Source organism: Anser cygnoides, chromosome 3 (genome assembly GCF_040182565.1).
Source record: "Anser cygnoides isolate HZ-2024a breed goose chromosome 3, Taihu_goose_T2T_genome, whole genome shotgun sequence".
In the NCBI taxonomy this organism is placed as follows: domain Eukaryota; kingdom Metazoa; phylum Chordata; class Aves; order Anseriformes; family Anatidae; genus Anser; species Anser cygnoides.
Window position 1 is genome coordinate 48,588,661 of NC_089875.1, and position 15,393 is coordinate 48,604,053.

Below are 15,393 nucleotides of genomic sequence, written 5' to 3' on the forward strand. Positions count from 1 at the left end.
TCTGTGATAAATTCCAAAACAGTTTACTTCTTCAGAGTAACTTCTTAAACCTACCTCTACCATATTGCCTCCAAAACAATCTCATTAATACTGGTCCAAGTACCTGAGCTGCCTCTTTTTTTTTTTTTTTTTAACCCTAAATTACATTCATCTCAGGCTCTCAAAATATTTTGCATCATGGTACTAAAGACCATGTAGGTTCTGGCTCAAAATTCCACAGGAAAAGCAGTGACCATAATGTACTTAGATCCAGCATCCCCTCTGAAGCAGCAAAGAATAAAAATTCACCACAGTAGTGCTGAACTTTGAACAGTGGAAGTATGCAAAAATGAGGAAACTTCATAATAAAGAAGCTAAAAGAAGTAGCTAAGAGAATGAAATCCTTATGGGCAGCACTACCAAAACACATCCCACTGAAAGGAGGGCTTCAATGCATCCTGTCTGTTAGGAAAAGCTTGAAAAACAATAAAAAGAAACAGGTGTGGTGGAGCAGTGAGCTAAAGATTTGGGAAGTAAAAGAGGTTATTAGAATTGAGAAGGCATCGTTCAAAAAGCAGAAGCTGTATCCAAATGAAGAAAATAAAAAGGATCATAAACTCTGGCAGATTAAATGTAAAAATATAATTAGGCAGGCCAAAAAAGAGTTTGAGGAACAGTTGGCTGAAGCAATCAAAAGTAGTACTAAATTCCTGTTGCAGCACATCAGAGCAAAAAGCCTGCCAGGCAGTCTGTAGGGCGCACTGACAGCCAGGCTGAGTACTCAGAGAGGGGAAGGCTGTCGCAGAAGAGCAGAATGAATATTTGCATCACGGTGTGCTGTGGAAGAGACTGAAGAGATTTCCTCACTAGAAGCCTTTCTGGAAGTCATTGCTGCAGAGCGTCCATCTGAGATGTCAGTAACTGTGGAGAGGCTACCGTACAGTTCCCATAAGTGCTAACAAAACCTCTGGATTGGGCAGTATTTAGCCAGGCGCTCTGAGAAAACCCAAGGAGATCAAAGATGAACCACTAATGTGACCTCCCAGTTTAATTTTTGGGCACCATTAACACTAAATGCTAGCAAATGTAGTGCCAGGGAGGATTCAGAGAGCTACAGGCTTGCAAGCTGTTATCTCTAGTGCACAAATTTGTAAAAGCTACAACAAAGGACAGACTTTATCTAAGATGCCTGTCTAAATGCAGTCTACTTGGAAAAGCCAAGGTTGATTCTGTAAAGGGAATTTCTTCCTTGTAAAATCCATTAAAGTTTTTTGAAGTTGACAAGCATGTGGGTTGGGTGAGCTAGTCAAGCAAAGTACAGCTAGGTTTTCAAAGTGCTTTCGACAAAGTCTCTCGTTAATGGTTTCTAAAGAAACGTAGCAGCCATGGGATAAGAGGGAAGAACCTGGCAGGGACAGGTAACTGGCTGATAGATGTGAAATAGGTCTGTCCTTGCAACAGAACAAATATCCTTCACCGTGAAATTTTGCTCAGGTCTGTTCTGAAACCTGTGATGTTTAACATATTCCTGAATGACCTGGAAAGGTGGTTGACTAGGGCAGTATCAAAGTTTGCTGAGAATATGAAATTATTCAAAGTACTACTGTGAAGGACCACAGAAGACCTTACAAGTCTAAATGACTAGGAGATAAAGTGGCAGATGAAATTCAGTTTCAGGAAGTATAAAGTAATGTATGTGTCCAAGAACATTGTCAGCTTTACATATAACATGATGGACTCTGAGCTGACAATTACTATTTAGGAGTGAGAGCTTGAGGTTACAGCAGACAGCTCCATGAAAGCATCAGCTCAGAGCTCAGTAGCAGTCAAAAACAAACAAACAAAACGAACACACGCACAAAAATACAACTCAAAGGCAAACCAAAAATATAATGAGTCCGTTGATCTGCAGATTGATTTTTTTTTCAGTTTGGGTCCCCTTATCTCAAAAAAGGATACATTTGAGGTGGAAAAAGCTCAAAGATCAACTATGATAAACTATGGAATGGTTTATAGAGTTCTGAAATCTTATGAATACTGTGGAGCGAGTGGATAGAGACTGACTGTTTGCTGTCTATCCACTGCAAGAACTAGAGACTGTCAAATGAAGCTTATAGTAGCTAGATTTAAAGCAAACAAAAAGAGACAGCCCTCACACAAAGGTGGTTTGCCTGTGCAGCTCCTTGTCAAAGGAAGTTGTGCATACAAGAAAATGATGTGGGCTCAACAGGAAGTCAGACAAATTTTTGTAAGACACATCCACTTGTCTAAATACAGCTTCCAAGACACGTTGCTAAATAGAGCTCAAAAAGCTTAGGAAGTTCTTTGTGCTGAAAGTAGATAAAGGCCAGGAGAGCATTAAGGGGAAGTATTAGTCTTGCTCTGTTCTCACAGGACTCGTGCTCACAGATACTGCACGAGAGAGGATCCCAGGGGTCCTTGGTCTAACTCAATTTAGCCATTTTTGCTGATGGGCAATCCTCTTCTCTATCCATGTTCACATTCAATATCTAAACTGTCTGCTTTCAGGAGCAAGAACTTCATGTTGTCCTGCATCTGCTGATGCTGGTCCAGATTCACACCATGGATGTCACATCAAGGTTTACACTGACGCAGAATTCAGTCCTGGGAGCCAGTTCTGACTGTATGCACCCTCACTGCAAATTGGGCAATACCTGCGACTGTCAGGCAGTTTTCACTACATTTACATAGAAGCAAACGAGATCAAGACTAGGAGACAATTCCAGGCAGAAACTAAGTGAGGTACATAAGCAGAGGCTGATTTTATCTGCAAAACAATACACATCAGGTCTATTAGAGAAAAATTGATTTTTCTTTTGTAGTTCTTCTGGCGTGATGATGCAAAGTAGCACAACTAGACCTCATATATCTGAAAAAGCACAAAGACGATTTCCCAGCAATAGTGCTTTCCCAATGAGAAAGAAACACTTCAATGCCTACTGGTTCATATACATGCATTCATTAACACACAAAAATTGTATGTATATGGATTCCTCTCTCCCTTCTCTAACAATTCAGGTATACAAGCAAGATCAAAAGCTACAGTCTGACTGAAATGACCACACCATTTGTTTCTGGTGAATTTCCCATACAATAGTAGTGAAGACAAATTATTTTTCATTGTTTGAATAGAAAACAGTTTCACACCTTCAAATTTCCTTGGTGCCTGAGCTCCATATGAGCACAGGATTTGATTAAGATATTTCAGCTCACCACAGCCACTCCACTAAACAGAGTTGCACCATAAGAGTTTCCAGTTTACAAAGAAAAAGAAAATAGCAGGTGTTAACACCGAAGAAGAAAATTGGGACAGAAAATTAAGGTTATTAGGGAAGCTGAGAATTATAGAAGGGCCAACAGGGAGTGATTTAAGAAATCACAGTTTAGCAGCAGAGCAAATAAACAAAGAAGCCTGTGATTGAAGTCATCAAACTAGAAAATATTCTAGCAAGGTAAGAAAATGAAAGGCTCTGAGTGGAGCCTGGATACATAACCCCATGTTCTTTCCCTTTTTGCTTATGATACGCAGTCAACAGCAGCACCTCACAAGGCAGAGCCATGGACATACACATAGAAAGACAGCAATTACTCCAGATTTTTCAGTTCTCAGAACTGGATCGAGGCTTTGACACAAAATACATCTCTCTGGCAACACACTGCTGTGCAAGCTCTGAAGTGATATTGCAGCCTACTCATGGGCTTTTCTTTTACCTGAGGATGCAGTGACTGACAAAGTAATGTGAACCAGATCCTGCACCTAGCCCCAGTCCAGCATGAAGGTTGCCATGCCCACCTGCAGAACTGGGAAAGGAAATACCTTTGCTTACACCTTACAGACAGCTTACACTGCTGTCTGACACATTTGTAGACGTGGAACGTAATGACCCCCAAAAGACTGCTTTCCTCACTGCATATTTACTGCTGCAGAAGTAAGCGGTGCACAGACACCAGGATAGGGCAGGGACACTCTCAGGATCCACTTCTTGGAAGGGAAGCTTTCCCACAGACATGGTGTGCAAAGAACCATATCAGGTGTTCTTGGCCCACGGAGGCTGTGGCCACAGTAGAAGTGCCTGGCATTAAAAATGTTTAAAACAGAATGAAAACTACAGTAGTTTGTATGAATGCAGTGCATAAGATGAACTCTTCTGAGTGGCATAGATTACTGTCATAGGGAGTGGACAGCAGGAAGAGTCAACACCAATATTTCACAAAAAAAGCCAACCTTATATTACAGCCTCTAGGATATAAGTCAGCCCTGCTGAAGCAGAAAATGACAAAGATTTTAAGGTCAGCAAGAACCATTACAATAATCATGTAGCCAGATCTCCTGCATAACACATGCCATTGGAAGGAAGCAGTTCCTTCAGTGGTAACAACTTATTCTTCCCTGCTGCAGGGAGGCTCCTTACAACCCCATTTCAAATGAACACTCAAAAGGACTGAGGGGAATGGAGAGATGATAGGCAGAAAATTGTTTGTGTGCTGGTTCAAAAGGAGCAGCCAGGAATGCTGTTAATTGTTAGCGCAGGACTGCATCGCAGTGGGCATCAGGCAGTCAGGCGGAGCAGCAGAGCCAGGGCAGCAGCCACACCAGGCTGCAGCAGGACCACAGCTTTCATTCTTCACTGACATTCACGTTGCCTTGCTCTCACCCACTGAGTATTATCATCACAGAGGCTGGAGTCTGAATTTGTTTAATACTTTCTTAGCCACAGATCATTAGTAACCAATTCCACTTTCCACTAAGTCCCAATTGTTTTTATGCAATGCAGGACTCCTTTCTTTCTCTCCCCTCCTCTCTTCTTTCTTCCTCCCCTTTCCAATTTTCTTGTGGTAAAACAGTCCTGCCTGAAAGCAATAAGCTCCTTTCAGAATGTAAAACTTTAATAGAAGGCATTTGGAAGAAAGCTCTAAAGGCGCCATTATTCCTCACTTTGGCTTCACTGGTGGCTCACTGTCCACATGCATAATGCGGAGCTTATTTCCTACAAAAGTAGCAGTCCTCAGATAGACACGACTTCAAGCTTACCAGTCGATTTTATTTATTCCCGGAGGAAGCTAGCAAACTGACAACTCTCAGGACATTTAAGAGGCCACCATTAAGTCAGTGAGCACTCAGCTAGGTATGGGAGGAATATAAATGAAGCAAGGACTTAAGTAATTGTACCCACTAGGAACAGCTTTTCACGCCTTTTTTTGGATATTCCTGCTCCACGCTAATATCCTCCTTGCTTTCCCTACCAAAGCTTTTCTGGTTTAAAAGACCACTTTCCCACCTCTGCATCTCAGTGTTCCCATGAGGCCTAGAAACAAGATTGCAGCTGGGTCACCGCTTTTCACCTTTTTACAGGGCTATTTTATACAATACATAAAAAGTCAGGGATCCACTCCCATTGCTATTATTTGCTTTCTGTGCAAGCTCCAGCAGACCATCAGCTATGGGTTGGCAGCTGGGAAAAACTGGTCTGCACCCCTGGCAGTAAGCTGCTGGCTGGGTTAGACAGCATTCCTCTCAGCCAACTGCTGGAGAATGGAAGGATGTCACCCCTGAGGTGAAAGCTGATCCTGCCCTGGGCCTGCCCCGACCAGCAGGCCATCAGCTGTTGCCTGCAGGACACACACACACGGGAACATCCCCAGACAGAAACAAAGACTGGACTTGGGTCTCCCAACTGGCAGCAGGGGATCAGGTTACCCAGACGGGCAGCTCCACTTCCGTGATGTCCTGGAAAGAGTAAAAGGCAACCGCAGGGATCACCTGTCACTGGAGGGACAGGGCCCAGTAAGCGACTGGAGATCGGTGAGCCCTCAGGCTGTCCTTCCTGAGTGGAGGCAGGGCTCCACCATGGCCTTGCTGCTCAGACCAGGGGGCGCTTCAGGAGCAACCTCCTTCCTGAAGAAAGCCCCTGGGGTTGCCTGAGCAGGATAAGGAGACACTGCCTTCTTAGTACCAGCGAGTGCCACCCAGCCCCCTGCCCTGCCCTGCCAGGCCATCCCCGAGGCCACCGTTCAGCACGTTCGCCATAAATTGCAGTCTTTGGGCTCACCACGGCCTTTCAACAGCTGCCCCCGCATGGGGGCCTGGCCTGGCCTGGCGGAGGTGCTTGGTGGCAGGGCTGCCCCACTGGCTGTCAGCAAGATGGAGCCAGGGGAAGACATGAGCCCAGAGGTCTGACGGGCAGGGAGCACATATCCTGCCCACGTGGAGCACAAATTCTGCCCACCTGCCTGGGCACAAAGCCCCCTGCCACCCATCGCGGGCCGCATCAATCCCAGCCTCCCGGCAGGTATTTTTGTATCTCTACATCCGACCAAGGAGGTCTCACTGAGATATTTTCTTCAGTGGTGTGCTGAGTGTTTCTCCTGAAAGAGTCACGATTTAATTGCTGTTATTATCTTCATAAAACTGTCCAGAGTGTTTTTCCAGTAGTTATTTAAAGCTTATCTAAAAGATACTGATAGCAGTGCGACGCCTGCTCAAAACTGCAGTCCTGGTATGCCTGTAGCAGAGTGTGGTAGAAATAATAGGTCTCTTAAATCAATCATCATCTTTCTCTAATTTATCATATTGTTGAATTTGCAGACCCATGCATGGCATACGCAGCACATCATTACAAAAGAAATGCAGTCAGAAGATATATACACAGACAACAGCAAAACAAGTTACCGCCAGACTTCTGTGGAGAAAAAGATACCTTGGCAAACAATAAAAATCCCACTTTTTTAAAAAAATATCCACTGATGAGAAACCTTGGTGTAAAGAGCAATCTCTCCAAAACACATCCGTAAAAAGCCGTACACACTGATGATGAAAAATAGTTTAAAAATCTCTCACTCAGTAACAGCTTCAAAAATAACAGCATGGATAAAGTGAATGTTTGGTGGAAAGAAACAACTGTATAGGATATCATTAGGTGTATAGTCTATATATATATTTCCCAACTTAATTCAGTGTATAGAGAAAAGCTGGAAGTACAGAGGAAGTGATGAAATGGCTGTTTAAAAAAGATGGGAGATTTTTTTTCCATGCAAATCCCTTGTTTCATCGTATCGCCTGTGACTCATGCATGAAGGCTTAGAAATCCATAGAATCATAGAATATCCTGAGTTGGAAGGGACCCATAAGGTTCATCAAGTCCAACTCCTGGCACCGCACAGGTCTGCCCAAAAGTTCAGACCGTGTGACTAAGTGCACAGTGCAATTCTTCTTAAATTCAGACAGGCTCGGTGCAGTGACTACTTCACTGGGGAGCCTGTTCCAGTGTGCAACCACCCCCTCGGTGAAGAACCTCTTCCTGATGTCCAGCCTAAACCTCCCTTGCCTCAGATTAACACTGTTCCTGTGGGTCCTATCACTGGTGATAACAGAGAATAGGTCACCTGCCTCTCCACTCCCCCTCGTGAGGAAGTTGTAGACTGTGATGAGGTCTCCCCTCAGCCTCCTCTTCTCCAGGCTGAACAGGCCCAGTGACCTCAGCCACTCCTCATACATCTTCCCCTCTAGGCCCTTCACCATCTTCGTCGCCCTCCTCTGGACACTCTCCAACAGTTTAATGTCCTTTTTGTGCTGTGGTGCCCAGAACTGCACACAGTGCTCGAGGTGAGGCCGCACCAGCGCAGAGTAGAGCGGGAGCGGCCGGCAGTGAAAGGCTGTGGCCGGGTGCTGCAGGACAGGGTCCGGACATGGCGCAGGCGGCGGCTGAGGCTGAGCAGGACGAGCACAGGAGAAAACTCCAGGAGTACCTGGCAGCCACAGGAAAGATGAAACACCCGAGCACCAAGCCCTATTTAAATGACCGGATTAATCGCCTGGATCCACTCCTAAAACCAGTTTCTAAACAAGAACATGCTGACAGGAACAAGAGGGGATGCTCTCCCGGACGTGGCGAAGGACACTCAGAGGGACGGCAAGCTTGCCTCCAAACCCACACCGCTGGGTGGCCACGCTGCCCCACAGAAATCTTCAAGTACATCCTGGGGAGTAGCCGTGGTACATCCAGAGCAGCCAGGGAAGAGCTGCCCCCGGGGCTTGTCCCGGGTGTGAACCCTTCTACACAGCCCTGAAGGAGGCTCCCAGCTTCTGCCTCTGGTTCCCTAAACCCAGGAGGGACTGAGGAGACCACACATGGCCGCCCTGTTCCCAGGCCACCTTCGTCACTGAGCAAGGGCCTGCAGGAACATCTGGACTGCACCAAAGAGAACTTCTCAGCACAAGCACCTACAAACCTTGAGCAGAGCAGAGCTTTTCAGTCTGATGGAAGCAGTCTCAGGAACAAGAGAGCCTTGGCTCATAGGCAAACCTCAGGCACTGTGTCAAGTACCATCCAGGGCCCAAAGGACAGAATTAATAGCTGCCAGGCTAAGGAAATGCTGATTCAGGACAAATTCAGGAAGTCCCTGCCAAGCTCAAAGAGTGCATCTCAAAAATCAAGTGGCAAAACCCAACCATTGCAACCCCCTCAGTCGCTTGCTGTTTCTACTAATTTGCTACACAAAAAAAAACAGCAGTAAAACATGAAAAAATGAGTACAGCAGGGCAACCCGTAGGAAAGCCACTTGGCACGCTTCTGGAGGGAAGTCTTCAGCACCGCAGTAGGGCTCCCCAAGCGAAAAGATCTCCCCCAAAGCCTCCAGCAGGCCACAGGGGACCGCAAACCTAGGGTCCACGAGGAGCTCCAGCGTGAAGCTGGGTGCTGCGGTGACGGGGCGAAGGCCCGCGGTTAAAGGGGGGTCAGAGAGGAAGGACGTGAAGGCAGCGCTGCCCAGACACACGGCAACGTCCTGAGCCAGAGCCGCCATGGGCCAGTCTCACAGCCCCAAAGCTCGAGGGGCTGAGAGCAGGAGAGAGAGGCTGAACCCGGAGCCGCCGCAGGCATGCGGGGTGCACGCAGGGTGCATCCCCAAGACCCAGATGGCTGAGGATCGGAGGAGACAACTGGAGCAGTGGTTGGCATCCAAAGGCAAGTCCTACAAACGGCCACCTATGATGCTGTCCAAAAAAAAGCCAGTGAGAGAAAAGCTGCCGGCCTGGACCGCTGTCGAGGAGGAAGAGAAAGCAGAGAAGCCTGAGCAGCTCCACCTGGACAAAATCAACAACCTGCTAACTGAGTGCCTGAAGCTCATCAAGGAGGGTGTCCAGTCGGAGGAGCTCTCTGCAATTCTGTCCCGTGAGCCCCGAGCAGAGAAATGCGCCAAGTTCTGGATCTGCAAAGTGAAACTGCTCGCCCGGAGCAGCCCCCTTGACGTGATGGAGCTGTACAAAGCCGCAGTCTGCGCTGGTGCTGCCCCACTCCAGGAGCTCGGAGAAGTTGTCTGTGATATTCTGAAGACTGCAGACCAACCACCAGGAGGGGAGAAGGCTGAGCAGCCTGTGCCCTGGGAGCCCATGGGAGAAGATGAAACATCTCAGAAACAGAGATGAGCAAATAATTCGCTACAGAATGGTTGTTTTCTCTTTCAAACAACTTCACTTTTCCATTTAAAGATATTATCTGCAAACAGGTCATTATCACTTTGAATTTATTCTTGTGTTCCTAGGGATTGTTTGTAAAAACAAATTTTAAATAATTAATTTACAAATAGTTCATTCAAATGTTCAGTGACTTTAAGTTGTCAATTATTTGGCATTAAAAATCATATATATTATATTTCTATTTTGTAATTCATTGTCCTGTTTGCAAAGTCTAGGTCAAGTGCCGGGGGGGGGGGGGGGGGGGGGGGGGGGGGGGGGGCGGCGTGTGAATATCCAGCATAGTTTTGAATTTCTCAGAATCACTTTGGATAAAAATAAAGGATAAGAAAAGTTGAGGAATCAAATGGCACTTCATGTCTTCTCCTGCCTTCCTTCCACATGATTATTACAGCCCCTTGTCATTTAGCTAGTTACCAGATTCCTAAGTAGCTGCATTCCTTCATAACTCGTAGAGGAATAAGAGGGAGGTCAGATTTATGGACTAGTAGGATTTCTTTCTCTTTTCCCCTCACATTCTTCCCAGGCCATTTGTGTTGATGAGCACCTACTTGCCAAGGATGCAACTTAACTTTGGTTTGACTTATTTAATTAGCCCAGTTCCCATGCTGGAGCACCAGCAGAATGTTGGGAGACGTCCTTCTGAATCTGCAACACCGTGCAGCACCACAGACCATGTAACATTCATTTGTGAACAGCATGAACTGACCTCAGTGGTCTCCCTCCTCCACCATCTACTAGCAGTTTCCTTTAATAATCAGTTTTGTGATTGAGTTCTCTTTAACTCTGAAATCTGCTTGAGAAAAGAAGCAGTTGAACATAAGAAACTAGGCTACACAGAGCTTCTCCAAAAAAGGATGACTCTCTGGGCTGCAAGACTGCTATAGCTCTTTTTCCCCTTTTCTTCCTTTTTCTAAGCCAAGGAAAATCAGGTTTTCTCTTATTGCTACTACCAAGAAGGTGATGGTGTGTGGAGTGGCAATCACAGTTGACGGCAGTATTAGGGATCACCATTTCACCCCTGCAGTAGCATCTGAAGCTGGAATCCACACTTTCCAAAGCTCTTCCTCTTGTTGCCTGAGCCAAACCTATCCAGCTTAGCTCTAGCTTTTTTCATTAACCCTTAGCTTTTGCTGACTTGTCTCCACACCCCCCATTTAGCAATTCAATGTTTCCTATGCACCATTGAACTCTGCGAAAGAACTGGTGAAGGATGACTCAAATTCCTGAGGTGAAGTAAGTTGGATATGGTTACTCTAGTGAGAGACATCACTGTAGTATCTGGTACAGAGAAGCAAAGACATATCACAAACATTTTTTTCCTCTGTAGCCGGGAAAATGCCTGGACAACAAAACAATGAGGAACCTAGGAAAGCCTCAAATTTGTGCCAGTTAAAAGTTCTTTTCCCCCTTGCCACCTTACCCCAGCATCACTCTTCACTCAGGGTCCCCACACTTTGTCCTTGCAAAGGAGTATATGGTGGAAGTGAACTGGGAAGCAAAAGAAGAGATTAGATTAATTGTTAATTAAGAGCCCATGCACCACACTCCTTTGCAAAGGAAGGCAAACGTGTGCCACAGTAACATCAGAAAAAGGGTGGAAACACCACTGATCCCAGGCAGACCCCTGGCATCCCACCTTCTTGAAGAGAGACTGGGGATTTAACACCACCATTAGATCAAGAAAAGAGTTCTGCCTACTAAGAATTACATTTGTTTCCTAGTGCACTGAAACAATTAGGTAATTTCCTTCTCCTTCGCTACAAATTGAATCTCTCAATAGCTCAATTTTGGCAATTTCCATTGTTTTCTCAGACATGTCTAAAGTCGTTTTGCTGAGCCACCATGCTCTCTAAACACCAAAGCATCTCCAGCACCTGAACATTCAACTCTACTGTTCCTTCTTGAGCGCCAGGACATGTTTCAAGTTGACATTTTGGATTGCACAACTCCTGGCTCAGCAATTTGAAGATGTCTCCTCCCATTACATCAGAGGGTGACCCGTTGTGGCAAAGGCTATTACTTCCTTTGAGACTATCGGGTCCGTGCTGGCTCATCAAGTTATAAAGATCCCAAGGAGAGAAAAAGTATCTGCTGCGTGCTCCGGGCTCTGAACTTTGCATTTTCAGTACAACACATCTGGGGAGGCTTCATCTACATATGCAGCTCTAATGCCACATCTCCTTGGCGAACACTGCATGCATTGAATTCTACTAACATAGGATGACAGACAAGCAACAATAGGAGCTACGTTGCCTCAGTGCTTGTCTTATCCTAAGATAAAATACCGTGTGATGGACTAGCCACAGCTGCACTCTTACAAAGAGTGGTTTGTGACTTCTAAGCAAAGCAGCTGAGAAGTTTAAAAAAAAAAAAAACCACTCAGCTTCCCCTCCCGACTCATTTCCACATACACGTTAGATCTGATGCCAAACTCTGATGACTAAAGTAGGCATATAACTGAGAGCGATCTGATTTTCAGGAGGTACAGAGCACTTGCGTTGCCCATGGATTCTGCTTTTTCAGAACTGTGTTTCTTGGCAAACACAGAAGCTCAGTTCCTGTGAAAATTGGGCACATTTGAGTAGGTGCCTTAACATTATGGTTTTTAATGGCTCAATCCTTCAATTTGCTCTTCTGGAAATAGTTTAAGTATAGACAACTAAGCACTGGGGGAAAAAAAATCAATTAAAAAATCAAACATTATATGTCCAGTTTCTGTAGCATTAATCATGTTAAGTACTACTGGGGGGCTGGGTATTGCATGAAGCAGTATGGACCGGGGTAGTGGAAGGCTGGGCACTGACAGAAACACCGTCCTGTCAATGTCACACAGAGAATGTGCTACAACAGGCAGTAGTAGCAGGGAACACAAGGGATGACCGATCCCATTCAACTTCAATTATCCAGAAGCCCAGAAACACTAATGAACAAACCCCCAGTGGGTTCTGGATCAGCCTAAGGCAGAATGAGGGTGACACTGAACCCAAAGGGTGAATTGCAGTCATCTCCTGCCTTTTTTTTCCCCATCTTGATCTGCATCTTGTTTGTGGCTAAGGTGGTTGGAACAGACGAATGCTTTCCTTCAAGGGATTTGAAGAGAGGTCTTAACTGTTTAAAGAAAGCCTAAAAAATTGTACTTCTAAAGTGACTTTCCAAGGCTGATTGCCGAAGGTTACGCAGGGCTAGGCGCAAAGTTGTATAATCCTGTTTTTCAAATGTCAGCAGAAAAAAAAAGGTAAAATTCTCCTTTTGGCTGTCTCCAACCCTTGAGTAATCTGATGCAGCACAAATCAATAGATTCTTGAGACAGTGTTCCATAGAAAATGTAAATCGTGACGTTATCTGATACTTGGGTTGTACAAACTCAAGCAAATTGCAGAAACTATAATCCCAGGCTGTGAATCACTGCTGTGGATCTAATCAGTACCACTCTCTTCTGTCCATCAGCTCTGCCATTTGTGAAGCAGTGGAAGTATAGATTACAAGACTTGTACTTTTCTCCACTAACATGCCCTGATGGTAAGAAACCATAGTGTGACCAAACAGCTAATCAGAAACAAATCCTGTTAGCTAGTTTCTGCCTCGTGTGTGCAAATATCCTCACCTCTCCAGTGAGAGCAGGTTCAGGAGTTCACAGTCAGCACACATCCACCTCTGTTTTTTAAAATAAAAACTGTCACAAAGGAGCAGACTGCTTAGGAACTGTGATTAGAAGGAAGCTCACTAATGCAACAAATGTTTGAACAGACAACACAAATCAACAGATGCCAAATTATTTGAAGCCTGATACAGAACAAAAGGCCTGCCTCCTCAAATGAGGGCCAGGGCTGCAGAGCCCAGACAGAAGCACATACCAGCTTGCCAGCCATGCAGAATGAAATCCCCCAAAGACTGGTTTCATCATAAGCAGCAGCTGACCGATAGCGATTGACTGGACGGCTGACGGGACAGCTCATTCCTTGGGTTCCTCCATTCTTCTGCCTCCCAGAGACAGCAGCAGCAGTCTCAGCCGACACAAACCATGACTTTTGTCATGAGGGTCCATGGCACGTGCTTGTGTGATACGAACTCACATTCATGGTGAATCAGGCTTGTTTTTTTTTTTTAGCATAGTCCACCACGAGGCAGGAAGAAATTTTTGTATCAAGCGGAGAGAAATAGCGAAGTCAAAAGCCCTGCACCCCAAAATGTTCTCCGAGCAAGTCTTCAGTTCTTTAAGGAATGTGGATGGGTGTGTCCCCTTTTCAGGAGCACTCAGAAAAGTCAGCGAGAGGATAAACTGATTTACAAAAAGGTGCATAGAAAAGAGGGGTATTTCTGAGAAAGACACACGAGGAAGGGAGGGACCATCATCTGGAAAGCTCAATTCTGTATAACACTTCTAATAAAATGAAGAGTCACCCTGACTTGAGGCACTGACTACAGCTCCATGCTTACGTACAACCCATCCACTCCTTTCCTCAGAAGACCCACACATTTTAAATAGGTCTGTAATTATATTTCTTGGTAGCAGTAGACAGTTTTAAAAAGAATATCAGACAAGCCAAGAGAACAAACTCTTCCTGGACCATTTCCCATCCCTGTTATTTTCATTAAAAGACAAGGAGACTATTGGTGCACCGAGACTACGGCTGTTTGCACTATGTGCCTGACTCAGGAAACAAGCAGTTTGTTATTATGGTTATTTCTGGCAATTCAGGCCATTACTGCTCAGAAACATAAAGCAATTCCTATTTCACCTCAAGTACTAGTCTACAGATTCAAAATGTGTGTGCTAAGTCTTAATCTACAGGGTGTCCCACCTGACTGACTGCAAAATAAATCCGAACAGAGCACAGCAAAAAAATTACAATAAGTTGCCTGCATCACTTCAGGCCATATTCATCAAGCAATAGCTTGTGAGTGCTGCATACTGAAAACACATAGAAGCTGGATATTGTGTATTCTGCGCCACTGCCCACCACACGAAGTTCCTTAAAAAAAAAGGCCAGATCCTCGGCTGTCAATTAGCAGTCTCAATCAAGCTGATGCTGAATTAAACAGGCTAAAGACGTGCACCCTGACTCAAGCAGAACAGTGTCTCCTCCACAGTTACAGCTGAGCAGCTCATCTTTGTTTAAATATCCAGTTTTATAAATGTTTTTAAATCCACATGCTCATAAAAACTGCTTCGAAAAGTTGTGTCGGCCAGTGTAGGGTATGTACACCGGTTTTGGAGACGTTTACATAAGTGGCTCCTAAGATGAGTGTATAGTAAATGGTGTAGGGGTAGCAGGGGCCATAAGTTGTAGCCTTGGTTCTCCTCTCTCCCTCTGTATGTGATCACTTAACACACCCACAAGTTGATGTGTGCCATCCATGACTTTTTGGAGAAATAAAATGGGAAGCAGTATCCTTAAAATCAGCATTTTTAGAATATGGAGATAATCCCGTCCTACTGCCTCAGCACTGCTCCTTTGTGCAGCTCTCCATTTATCATTCATGCACCCAGCTTTCCCTGTTTGACTCCTTACAACCTTCTTTGCTTTCAGGCCAAAGTAGCAGCTTTAAGACAACAAAGGAAGCTGTGAAGAAAAATGTAAGGTGGGACTATGTTCCCGCATTTCAGCCTAGAACTCCACGATTTTTTGGAAACATAACAGGGAAGTAACTAACCCTATCCTTTACCACAGGATGCACAATTTCAGGTTGAAATATGGAAAACTCCACATTAAATGAGAAGTTTGTTAACCCTAGGAGTTCACCCATAAAGTGGATTGCTCTGTGCAGTCAAAGAGGTTTTCTAGACTACTCATTTTCACATAAGCTGGTAGCTCAGGGGGATGTTCAGATAGTGCTCAGTGCCTTTGAACCTGACCTACAACCAGACAATGTCAGTTCAAACCTGATCGTTGGCAGAAAAGAGAATAAATAAATAA

The 15,393-nt window shown here is 45.1% G+C and overlaps 1 long non-coding RNA gene and 1 pseudogene across 1 annotated transcript in view; one reads left to right on the top strand and one right to left on the bottom strand.

The window, feature by feature from the left end:
* LOC136790427 (uncharacterized) overlaps window positions 1–15,393 on the bottom strand; it is a 276,363-nt gene that overhangs the window by 130,051 nt on the left and 130,919 nt on the right. The window lies entirely within an intron of this gene.
* Window positions 7,687–9,593, top strand: LOC106039495 (cytoskeleton-associated protein 2-like; annotated as a pseudogene).